Consider the following 11,838-nt stretch of genomic DNA (forward strand, 5'->3'; position numbering starts at 1 on the left):
GGAATTTTTGTAGAATTTATTAAGCAAGCAAAAGGAATTTTCAGAAATGTTTATGATGGCAAAATTTCTTGCATGATTGCTAATTCATGTAATTCAATATTGGGAAGGGGAAACAGCAAGGTATCTACCAGGTAGCTATTTTTTCAAGTCTAGAAATGGAATGATTTCAAGAGGGGAAGGTAGGCAGGGAAAACAAAAGCAAAAATAAACTAGTGGGACTACATCAAACTAAAAACTTCTGCACTGCCATAGAAACTATCGTCAAAATGAGAAGGCAACTGGGACTGCCCTGGTGGTCCAGTGGTTAAGAATCTGCCTTCCAATGCAGGGGACTCGAGTTTGATCCCTGGTTGGGGAACTAAGATCCCACACGCTGCAGCGCAACTAAGCCCCCTGCCCTGCAACTACTGAGCCCGCGCACTCTGGAGCCCACCTGCCACAAATAGAGAGAAGGCCGCACACCACAATAAAGAGGCCATGTGCCACAACTAAGACCCGATGCAGCCAAATAAATAAATAATTTTTTAAAAACATGAGAAGGCAACCTACTGAATGAGAGAAGATATTTGCAAATCACATATCCATCAAGGGGTTAATATTCAAAATATATAAAGAACGCATACAACTTGACAACAACAAAACCCCCAAACAACCTGATTTTTCAAATATGCAGAGGACCCAATAGACACATGAAAGATGATCAACATCACTAATTATTAGGGAAATGCAAAGCAAAACCACAATGAGATATCACCTCATACCTATTAGAATGGCTATTCTCAAAAAGACAAGAAATAACAGGTGTTGGTGAAGATGTGAAGAAAATTGTACCCTCATACACTGTTGGTGGGAATGTAAATTGGTGCAGCCACTTTGGAAAACAGTATGGAGATTCCTCAAGAAGTTAAGAATAGAACTACCACACAATTCAGCTATTCCACTTCTGGGTATTCATCTGAAGAATACAAGAACACTAATTTGAAAAGATAGATGCACCTCAATGTTCTCAGCAGTGTTATTTACAACAGTCGAGATATGGAAATGAACTCACAGACACAGAGAACAGACTGGTGGTTACCAGAGGGGAAGGGAGCTGGGGGTGGTTGAAATGGATGAAGAGGGTCAAGTGCATGGTGATGGATAGTAACTAAACTTTTGGGGATGATTACTTTGTAATGAACATAGATGTTGAATGATAATGTTGTACACCGGAACCTTATATACCAATTTTACCTCCATAAAAAAAGAAGGAAAGGCAGAAAGGATATTTTGTAGATTTCACAAATGATCATTGAAATTGATGTGAAATAAATGTAGATGGATTGTTGAATAAAATAAGCTCCATTTCTTTATCCATTCTTCCCACCTAGAGAGACATATCCAAATTTATGTAGCTAATGAGTGCCCACACAATCTACTCAATTTATTTTTTTCAGTAAAGAAATATAAAAATGATGTACATTTCCTGTAAGATATGGAGAAAATAATGTGACTTCAAAACAGTCCCCATCTAGTGACAAATCCAGAAAAATAAGCCTCCACACTGCACTGCAGTATCTAATCTAGAGAACTGATGGGGAAAAAAATAAATTTCTCTCTATGGCAGGACAAACTAAGTCAGAATTGAAACCCACATAACATGTCCCCATTTGGGATGGGGTTTTCCCAGCTTGCAATGTGCCTCTGCATAATACATTAAGTAGACCTCCTCAAGGCAGGAGGATGCAATCAACCTTTGAGAAAAATGGTCCCTTTTTCTGACACCAGCAGTGTAATTTTTAAGATTACTATTTCTTTCTCCTCCTGCACAGGGGGTCACATTGACCTAACAACTCACTGTATACGTGCACACCTGACCAAAACATCCCTGATGAACTTTATGTATAATGTTAACCTCTCAATATGAGACATAATTATTTGTCTCAAAAATGTATAAAACTGCACATCTAGTTCCTGACAGGTGGAACAGTCCTCAGAACTTTTGACAGTCTGTCTCCTGGGTTATAATCCTCAGTTTGACTCAAATAAAATTCTCTTTTTTCTTCTTAGCTTGATTATTAATTGAATTTTCATCAACAGAACCAAGAGGTAAATAAATTTACATTAGAAACCAGAATGGGAACACTCTTGAGACCAGAAATGTAAAGCACCTCCATAAGTGGACTCTAGATGTCTAGATGATGCATGCTGAGAGCAGGAACAGGTAACTGGCAAGTGATAGTTGGGTAACATCAGCAGTGATCCCCACAAGCTGACTGCAGCATTGCTTTGCCAAGTAGTAGAGATACGTCTGCATATCTCTTTCTGACTTACTTCACTCGGTATGACAGCCTCTAGGTCCATTCACATCACTGCAAATAACTCAGTTTCGTTTCTTTTTATGGCTGAGTAATATTCCATTGTATATATGTGCCACATCTTCTTTATCCATTCTTCTGTCGATGGACACTTAGGTTGCTTCCATGTCCTGGGTATTGTAAACAGAGCTTAAATGGCGCTTTTTCTAATGCTACTAAGAATGCCAACACATTTGCCCCAAGTCTAGTAGGAAGCTCAAAGGCATGACATTACACGATGGTTTTAAAGTGAAAATGAGGACTTTTCTTAACCCTAGCAAATGTTGGTAGCTACGGTGGGGGTGTCCAGACTGCAGGGTTTGATTAAAAGGGATTACCTTGTACCATTTTTGTAGGATGACATTTGTTTTATGATTTCAGAGGCATTTACAAGAAATGCGCTAAATTAAGTCTCGCTTATGTTCCTGAAATAGGATAGATTTAGTTTTTCTTAGGGGGCTTAAATACTTTTGCTTGGGGGATTTTCAAGCATGGTCTATTTTATTTTAATTTATCATATTTTATTTAAAAATTTTTTAATTTTAATATTTTATGTGCAAATTTAGGAATCTTAATTTTTACTATTTTATTTCATTTACACTTATTTTTTATTTTATACTGTTATTTTATTTTTTAAATATTTAAAATATTTACATTTTTTCTTGGTTTATTTGAAGAAAAGAAAAACACTGAATAGAAAATATATATGCACTCCTATGTTCACTGCAGCATTATTCACAACAGCCAAGATATGGAAGCAACCCGAGTTGCCATTCAATAGTTGAATGGATAAAGAAGATTTGGTATAACTATACAATGGAATATTACTCAGAAACAAAAGCTGAAATCTTGCCTTTTGGGACAACATGGATGGACCTACAGGATATTGTGCTAAGTGAAATAAGTGAGACAGAGAAAGACAAATATTGTATGATTTCACTTATATGTGGAATCTAAAAAAACAAAGGAAAAAACATAACAAAACAGACCATCTGTATGTCTTCTTTGGAGAAATGTCTATTTAGATCTTCTGCCCATTTTTTGATTGGGTTATTTGTTTTTTTGTTATTGAACTGCATGAGCTATTTGTATATTTTGGAGATTAATCCCCTGTCGGTTGCTTCATTTGCAAATATTTTCTCTCATTCTGTGAGTTGTCTTTTCGTTTTGTTTATGATTTCCTTTGCTGTGCAAAAGCTTTTAAGTTTAATTAGGTCCCATTAGTTTATTATTGCCTTTATTTTCATTACTCGAGGACAAGGGTGTCCAACCCCTGGGACACGGATAACTGGTCTGTGGCCTATTAGGAACCAGGCCGCACAGCAGGAGGTGAGCAGCAAGCAAAGCTTCATCTGTATTTACAGCTGCTCCCCATCACTGGCATTACTGCCTAAGCTCCACCTCCTGTCAGATCAGCGGAGGCATTAGATTCTAATAGGAGCGGAAACCCTACTGTGAACTGCACATGCAAGGGATCTAGGCTGTGCGCCCCTTATGAGAATCTAATGCCTGATGATCTGAGGTGGAGCTGAGGCGGTGATGCTAGTGCTGGGGAGCGGCTGCAAATACAGATTATCATTAGCAGAGAGACCATAATAAATCAATTGCTTGCAGACTCATCAAAACCCTATCAGTGAGTGGCAAGTGACAATTAAGGGGCATCTCGTGGCAGGCTTTATAGTGGCAAGTGAGTTGATGTACTTCAATTGTACAGCTGCATCTGGTGGCAGGCTTTAAGTCAGAATCTGACAATTATTTTAGTCCGTGCATAGCCCACCTATTATTTTATTTACCACTTCCATCCATGCCTCTTTCCCACACTGCACACTTTTCTCAGTCACAGTTTTGGTAAGCCCACAAGCTAACCCTAGCCAAGATGAGTAAAAAACAAACGTTGCTAGAGAGCTTCTTTGAAAGGGGGGAACGACCCAATGATGAGACAACAGAAGACTCTAAGACTGCCAACAAAAGAAAGTTTTAACAGGAGGGCTGCTGATGTGTGTTGTGTACACTGATAAGCCTTTATTCTAAAATACTTTTCTACTTTGGTCTTTGTTTCTTTTGGAAGAAAACCATATTTAAGGATTGTGCACTTGCACAAGCTCAAGGATACCTTGAGAATCTCCTTTATATTGATTCTGTTTTGATGGAAACCATGACTACTGCACCTGGTAACCACTGAAGGACCAGATGAAGAAACCATCTACAGAACTAGCCAAAGCCTTAAATCATGTAAGACATAATGATGAACCATGCTGGGTGCATTTGACTTAATTTCTGTGAGAATCAAGGTGCTGGAATCTTCTTAAACATTTAAGGATAAGGACTTAGGTACATTTCTTTCTGCTGAATCTATTCGTTGTTTGATATATAATTGGGATTCTAGTAAATATTTTAGAGTGTCTTTAATATTTAGTGTGTTAGAGCATACATCATCACAATCATAGGCTCTTTCAATTATGAAGCTGAATAGTAATGCTAGATACTGTAGAAGTGCACTTTGCTCAGTGTAATCCTGCAGTCATTGCAATATTTCATCATCCATTGGACTGTTACAGGAGATTCTTTTCCGGAATAGATCAAGGTTGCCATCACCTACAATTCAACCTCTAGCAGTGAGCCCTTTGTGCTAGACTTTTATATTATTGAGCTTGTGCAAGTGCACAAGTCTGTTAACCAAGAATTCCAAGAACACAGGGGTATATGTATATGTATAGCTGATTCACTTTGTTATAAAGCAGAAACTAACACACCATTGTAAAACAATTACACTCCAATAAATATGTTTAAAAAAAACTTGTATTTGGGGTTTGTTAGGATTGCAGCAGGGGATGCATAGATTCAAGAAAGCACTTGAATTGTGTTCTGATGAACTACGAAATGGGGGGAGCTTAAAAATAGAGCAAGGTTACATGAATTATTTTTCGATAATTAGGATTGGCCTTGGCAAGAAGTAAGACTGCTTGCCAAGCAGGGTTTGGTTGGTGTTGGAAATCATTACAGAGTTGTGAAAGGGAGGAACTTTGAAACTACAAGGTTGGGCTACCAGCTGCTAGCAGGTATTGTTCTGAAAAGGACTGGTGGTGTCCTTGAATTTGATACAGTTCAGAAAGTTCAGGTTCTCAGTGATGCAGAAATGTGCCTGAAACCATATCCACAATGGCCACTTGACTCCATTTTGGAGGCCTGAACCATAGTTACTTCATTTTTATTTTCTAAACGATCATAAATATGTCATCAAGTCCATAAATATAGTATTCTTCCAAAAGAATTAAATTACATGGTTCTATCCAGAGGAACAAAGGTATCCTCATTTATTCCAATCATCTTCTACAACATAAAGTATTAGGATTTAAGTATTTACTCCATAGATGTCACGTATTAATATTGCATTTTTCATTTGAAACTCAAGATCACATAGCTAGCAAGTACGAAGGGCTTTGAATAAAACCCAGATACATAAGCAAAGACATAGTGGTGGATGAGAATGTAAGAATATTTGAGAGGAGGGTTCATAAAACAGTAATTGCATAATGTAACTAGTGGATTTTGTCCCAACATTTATATCAATTAGAAGTTGAATGTAGTTTAAAATTTTGTTCGCTTTATTTTTAACTAAATTGGCCATTCTTCTCACTTTCACCTACAGTTTTTTGGGAATAGGGTAAAATGAAGTCTATTTAAACATAATCCAAAAAAATTAGCTATAAAATATCTGTTGAAAGCATAATGCAATAAAATAGCACAAGCTTCTTTAAAAATAGAGTAAAATGATGTTCAAACTCACCAAAGTTTAAAAACAAAATATTAAACAAACATAGAAATTCAAAACATACCTTATTACACCAATGATCATGACATCGTAGGGCAATATACACTTTCTGTAATGCAATGACAGTACATTTGGTACAGTAATTTAAAGGGGAATATAAAGGTATGAATTAAATTCACAACGAACATATTCTTGACACATAATGTTAACTTTTGGTCACTGTAGTACACACACAAACAAAATTCCCACAAGTTGAGGATGATCAAAGCCAAAACGTGGATGCTGGGAAATCTGTAACAATATTAGAAATTTTAAAAATTGAATCCAAAATGGAATTTATGCACTTGACAAATGCAATGTTATTATGTAGATGCAAGATATTAAGTAAAAAAAAGAGCTAGTTACATAATGGTATGTATATCATAATTCCATTTCTGTTTTTCATTTCTATATAACTAGAAAAATTACAGGTCCACAAAATCATCTCAGAAATTATTTTGGTTGGAATTCAGAATGTGTAAATCATGAAGTGATGATATGTGCTTGCCCTGCAAGACAGTAATCCTGCCTGTGGGGTCAGGACATTATCCAGTAATCACCCATTCCTATTAATATTCATGTTAACTGGATATAGAGTACACTTTTACCTCTTAAATTAAACTCAAAGGGGTATGTCTGCAGAAAATTTTGGATTTTAGAATTGCTCAAAATAACTGTAGAATTGTACTCCAAATACTACCAGTAATAATGGCAAACAAGTTAATACAGATAAATCACTCTCGTCATGATTCAAGGGATATTTCATTTATTCTCCCCAAATTAAGTATTTTGAAATACTAACTGGAAATGTTGAGGAGTAAATGAAAAATTTATTAAATTCAAGAATGTCATTTATTTCCTGTGCTTTCTGATTTCCTTCCTCATGTATACAAAGGACAGGCAGAAACCCAAAGTATTCAAATAAAGGCCTATCAGTGTCTACAACACACATCAGCAGCCCTCCTGTTACAGCTATATGTTCCACAAGCTAGCCCTTACTGGAAAAATTCTTTTTGAGTCTGAAAAAGTAAACTATCACCCCGTGGTCCAACAGATTATAAAAATAATATGTTTGCAATCCCCTGTGTACAGGCCAGGGTTTCTGTAACATCTAAGTCACAGCACCCACGTCTACAGCGGTGGCACTTGGAATCCTGGCAGGGAAACGAGGGGGAGGGTGCGGTTGGGTTGCGGTGCCGGAAACTAGAAAAGCGAGGTGAGATTATAGGGGATAGCTCCCAGGGAAGATAGTACAGATTTTCAGACACCGCCGAGTTCAATCCTCTTGAACTTTGCCGCCCCTGAGAAATCGCAGTAGGAGAACTATTATAAGGAGAACTCTAGTTAACCTTAACCGAGCGTTTATACCGTGCTGGACATGGTTCTCAGTGCCCCATACCAGCCCCGGACACGGCGTATACTCTAGTTGAATTCCTCTTTTCTTCAGCGAGGTAAGGCGCCTGGCGCCTTGGAAAGTCCCTAAGAAACTCTGAGAAACTAGCGGTCAGCGGCCGAGAAACCTCGGGGTTGGAGGAAGGAACGGTGCAGCCGCCTACCGGACACCCACTGGGTGCAAATTCGCGTTGTGTCAGGAAAACGGCGGCCCGTTTCGCTCCTAGCGAAAAGGCCAACGGAGCGCCAGACGGGCGCGAAACACGGTGCCGCGACGCTGAACCAGCTGGCCACGAACGGAGCGGTGCTAGGACCGAGAAGACGACGGCACATAGGACCCAGGCCCACGCTAGGGAGAAGAGTTCCCTTTGGCGCCGGGAGGGTGAAGGCCAAAGTGAAAGCAGCCGCTCGGCGCTGCTGGCGAAAGTGCGGCTGAGAAAACGCGGACTGGGCGGCAGGAGACGGGCCGCGCGCAGCATTCGCGGCGCGCGGAACGGAGCGGTAGCGCGGCCGAGACCCAGCGGCGCTCCTCCGCTCCCGGGCGCAGGCGGCCCAGGGAGCTGCCGCTGAGCGCAGACACACTCAGGAACTCGGTAGAAAGCTACACGTAAATTAAAATACTACAAATGCATAAGAAATCCTAAAATGAAGATACAAGTGAAAACAAAACAACAGAGCAAAACACACCAGAAAAGAATTTTTACAAGCCAACCGTTCAGAGAAAGTAGCCCTACAAGAAACACACAGCAAAACACCGTTGAAAGGGGCAGTCCTAGGATTAGATGATCGCTGTCACTCTCGCTAAATCGGTGTTTGCCACGCTCCAAAGCGCATTCCCGGGCACACTCCGACTAGCAGGCGAGTGAAATGGGCAGCATAGCTAATGCGGAACTCGCTATTTGAAACCGGCTCAAAGCAAGTGCGTTGCTGCCAGCCACCCGCTGCGAGGGATGGGGGAGGCCGCGCGGCTGCGACCCTGAGAAAGCTCCGGCTGCACTCTAGTGGAAACTATTTCTGAGAAAACGCCGGCCCAGTGCACTTGCCGGGGCCGCGACCGACCAAACACTGACACAGAGCGCCTAAGGGTGCCGGGACCCAGCAAGGCAGGCACAGCGCAGATAGCGGCGTTATGGCCAAAGTCAAATGCCCGTTTTGGCGCTTTCGAGGGTGCTGCCACCTAGAAACTACGGACACTGAGAACTGAGCCGTGCTCACACCGGGAAAGATGGGAGTTGCAGGTGATAAGATGATATGAATGAAGTGGGGTGAAATGAAATAAAATAGAAACCAGGTTTGAAAACGCCCCTAGCAAACAAAACCGAATAAGCCACGTAAACAAAACTAAATCGAGTTTATTTCAAAACATAAGGTAAATTTAACTCAAGCAATTTCTTGTAAATGCCTTTGAAAATCATTTAAAAACAAAAACAAAAAACCCTTGTCTTCCTGAAACTGAATAAGATAATCACTTTAACCAATCAATCCCCTGCCCTCTGGAAACCCATTGTATTTAATAACCAATCATTGTAAAGGTCAAACAACTTCCTCTTGTTTATTTTATAAGCTTCCCGGAGATGTCAAGCCTTCGAGCTTCATACGAGTTTTCAGTTTGAAATCTTCATTTTTGCGAACAGTTTGTTTCTTCCTCAATATCCAGTAAAACTCTGAGTTTTCTTTTAACAATTATTGTCGTTAAAAGTACGATGGAAAGACGACCCCTTAAGAATCCGGAAGCTGGTGAGTAACTGGTGGTGGAACCTCTTGTGCTCACTGATTTGTGACTGATCTGGGAACCGAGCTCTACTCCCTTTGTGTTGAGCGCTCCAATTCTGTTGAGGGACCTTTGTGGAAGCTTCTTGGTAAGTCACCCTGCTCTGTTTAAAAGAGGGAAAACTCGTGGTTCCATGTTTTTTAAACCGCTGTTGAAAAACGGGCAGAGTTAAGTTGCCTTAGGGAATCTAAAGGCAAAGATGGGTTCTACTTGGTCCAAAACGGGAAATACAATCTTGTGCCTTTTGGGAAAATGGGTGAACTATCGGATGATTAAATTTAAACATAAAACTCTCTCTCTCTCTCTCCCTTCCTGCACCCCTTTTGGCCTCCTTCCCTCCCTAATGTGCATCTGTATCACACATCAACCAGACCTCCTCAAAGATGGGAATGCCTGCTCCACAGCAAAGATTTTTTTTTTTCTTTTTCTGACGCTAGCAATGCAACTTCTTCAAGATTATCATTCTTTCACAACTCTATAGGGGGTCATAGTGACATACCGCTTGCTTTGTGTTTACCTAGACAATGTATTTTTGGTGAACCTTATGTAAAATGTCAGCGTGTCATTTTGTTGTAGGATCCTTTGTCTCGAAAATGTATATGGCTGTGCCTTCTACTAACAGGAGGAACAGTTCTCAGAGCTTCTCAGCGTCTGTCTCCTGCGTTATAATCCCCAGTTTGACTTGAATCAGAATTTTCTTTTGCTTCTTATCTTGCTTGTTAATTGAATTTCCGTCAACATTTGCTTGGCATAGTTGGCAGGATATCAGAGACAGCCACCAGTGGAAACCTGGAGTCTACCCCGAACCGGTGCTTGGTACCAGCCCCGGCCCTTTGAGCCCCACAGGCTTCTAGGTATTCCTCAGGTGCTTCGGTGAGTTCTCCTGATGTCCGGACATCACTGCTTTAAATGACATCTTAAATTTTACTCAAGCTATTTTTCTTGGGACTTGGAGTCCCAGGGATGTACTAACATTTCCTAGGCAAGGACCTAGGGGGAATTTTAGAGTGAACTGGCTTGGCTGGCTTTTTAAGTTTTTGGCTTAAGTTGGAAAGATTGTGTATATGTGGTGTATGTGTGTATATGGTGTATACGTTGTATATATGTTTGCTAGTGAAATGAGAGACTTAGCCTGCAGCTCAAAGGAAAAGGGACCGTTGCTCCTGCGGCCACAGGGCATTCTCAGGCAACTGAGAACCTAGCGGAAGTGTCTGAGGGTCAATCCTCATGACTAGCAGTGGTCCCACAGGGGATCCCACTACAACCATTAAGTAAATTCTGCTCATGGGGATGCACAATAATTATGGCTGATCACCCAGTGCTCCAAGCACTCACGGCAGTTTTAGACTGTCAGAGGGAGAAACCGAGACACATGGAAAAGTGGAACCAACCCCGGGGGAACTCCTTGGGGAGCTAGACTCAGAAGCAGCACACGTGGGATTCATCACACGGCCCTGAGAAATTTGTTCAGATCATATCTAAATTAGACTACCAAATTAGTAATGGGAAAACATGCTACAGCTCCCTGATGGACAGCCAGCCACTGGAACTCCAGCTGGCTTCATAGCCAACACTTGCAAGTATTATCTTAACTCTTAAACGGCCAGGATAGAGCTCTTTTGACATTCCAAAACTGTTTTTTCATAAGCAGAGAAAGCCAGCTTGATAAAACATGTTTCCAAAATTCTGACTCAGAGAATAAAAGTATTCCTAGGGGAAAGCTTGTATTTATAATACTTATCATGCCCTTGAAATTTAAACACAGTGCTCATCGCCTGAGACTACAGCTTTGGCTAAATTAGAACTTAAAACTGAGAGAATAAAACGGAAAAGAAACCATTTTATACTCAAGCAGGGGGCTTCCCTGGTGGCGCAGTGGTTGAGAATCTGCCTGCCAATGCAGGGGACACGGGTTCGAGCCCTGGTCTGGGAAGATCCCACATGCCTGGAGGAACTAGACGCGTGAGCCATAACTACTGGGCCTGCGCGTCTGGAGCCTGTGCTCCGCAACAAGAGAGGCCGCAACAGTGAGAGGCCCGCGCACCGCGATGAAGAGTGGCCCCCGCTCACCGCAACTAGAGAAAGCCCTCGCACAGAAACGAAGACCCAACACAGCCAAAAATAAATAAGTAAATAAATAAAAATTTAAACTCAAGCAGGAAAACTATGAGATCTCTGTGTCTTTCTGGATATTCATATGTCTGTGTGTATGTTATAAATATAATATGTGTCTACCTCCGGATGGTGTTATCGAAATTAATTTGTTAAAGAGCTCTGTTGACTTAAAAATAAGCACTTACGAATCAAATATTTCTAAATATAACATAAACTAGCCCAAAATTTTTAAAGAATCACATGATCTAGTATTAATTTTTTTATTTATTTTTTATTTATTTATTTTTTTTGCGGTACGCGGGCCTCTCACTGCCGTGGCCGCTCCCGCTGCGGAGCACAGGCTCCGGACGCGCAGGCTCAGTGGCCATGGCTCACGGGCCCAGCCGCTCCGCAGCATGTGGGATCCTCCCAGA

This window comes from Physeter macrocephalus, chromosome 8, assembly GCF_002837175.3.
Source record: "Physeter macrocephalus isolate SW-GA chromosome 8, ASM283717v5, whole genome shotgun sequence".
NCBI lineage: Eukaryota > Metazoa > Chordata > Mammalia > Artiodactyla > Physeteridae > Physeter > Physeter macrocephalus.